The following is a 1,755-nucleotide window of genomic DNA, read 5'->3' on the forward strand; positions in this document are numbered from 1 at the left end:
GGACTCGATCCCGGGACTATGACCTGAGCCAAAGGCAGTCGCTTAACCAGCTGAGCCACCCAGGCGCCCCGTGGATGACAACTTTAGGAAGAATCTAGATCGAAGATCTGAGTGGACGGTTGGGTCGAGGCTCCTGAATCCCAGAGGATGGGAGCCACAGCAGGCACACTGCTTTCTTGACAAAAAAATTTTAAGTAATACCTAATAAAGATGGGGCGCCCGGCTGGCTCCGTCAGCTGAGTGTGCGACTCTTGATCTCGGGGTCGTGAGTTCAAGCCCCATGTTGGGCACAGAGCTTACTTAAAAAATTAAAGGGGCGCCTGGGTGCCTCAGTTGGTTAAGCGACTGCCTTCGGCTCAGGTCATGATCCTGGAGTCCCGGGATCGAGTCCTGCATCAGACTCCCTGCTCGGCGGGGAGTCTGCCTCTCTCTGAACCTCCCCCATCTCATTCTCTCTCTCAAATAAATAAATAAAATCTTTAAAAAAAAAAGTGTCTTGCAAAAAAAAAATAAGATAAATTTAAAAATTAAAAATAAAAGTAAAGTAATACTAATAAGGGTGATACTAAGAAAACAGGCTCAGCCCCAGAATACTGGGAGATGGCTAAGGTACAGTTTGCCCTCCAGAGGCTCTAGAGGCAGGGAAGTTGGACGTGTACACGGGTAGTTACAGATAAAGACGAGCTAACAGGTGTTCATGGTGGGAGTGACCCAGGAAGGCTTCATGGAGGAGAAGGGGCGGAAGAGCAGGGAGGAAGGGCCCTGGGCAGAGGGCCTGCACAGCTGGACAGAGGGAGTCATCAACATCATGCCTCTTGGGACATGTTTTGTCATCAGATGAGGACTGTCATAACTGGTCTTCCTTTCCCGCAGAACAGGGAGGTTGTGAGGTTCAGAAACTGGAAAGTGTACACAGCTATATCCTCGGTGGATGTGAAGGGGGTTGTCCATGATGATGGCTCCTGGACCACAGCACCTACGATTTAGCGGGAGGGACACGCACAGCTAGGACCTGACCAGCTGTAGCTCTTGGTGCCAATTGCTCATCTATAAAATGGAGGCAATACCACCCCCCCCCCCAGGGTCACTCCTGGATCAATAAGATAAATACAGTGCCTGGAGCCTAGTAGGTGCTCAGGAACCACTTTTTGTGGTGTCTTTTCGGTTTAATTACTTCAATGAAGACTTTCCAGACACAGTCCAGGCAAAATTGATTCTTTCTTCTAGGTTCCTAGGACACTGAGCCTCGTCTCAGGGAGACAAGCCGGGTCTGAGTCCCAGCTCTGCCACGTACTGGGTGTTTGACCTTCAATCAACGTCTTCATCATGCTGAGCCATATTCGTTGCACTCCTGATGTGCCGACCCCTGCAATTTCCCCAAATGTGGGAAACTCGACTGCATAATTTGTGGTAGCGGGGGACGGCGCTAAAGTGGTTCAAGAGAAATGGTTATGATCTTCTTGCGGCGGAGAGCTTTCCAGTGGTTTTTCCCCACACATTTTCAGTCTTGTTTGGGAGTAGTTTCGCCCCCCAAGAGAAGCAGTGAGTCTTTGCGTGTGGAGAACCTAGCTCGTAGCCCTTCTCCGTCCTCCTTTCCTGGCCGGGAGGACATCGACCCAGCTCCCTCTCTCAGGGCAGAAAGGGCATTGGCTTCGGCCCAGAGGAGGATGAGTAGAGTCCATGAGGGTTTCTAGAGTCTATTTAGAAGCAACACGGGCAGGTGCTCAGGAGGGCAGGTGCCCGGGAGGACAGGTG

The sequence above is a fragment of the Mirounga leonina genome, unplaced genomic scaffold (assembly GCF_011800145.1).
Source record: "Mirounga leonina isolate KUSES-001 unplaced genomic scaffold, KU_Mleo_1.0 Mir_154, whole genome shotgun sequence".
NCBI lineage: Eukaryota > Metazoa > Chordata > Mammalia > Carnivora > Phocidae > Mirounga > Mirounga leonina.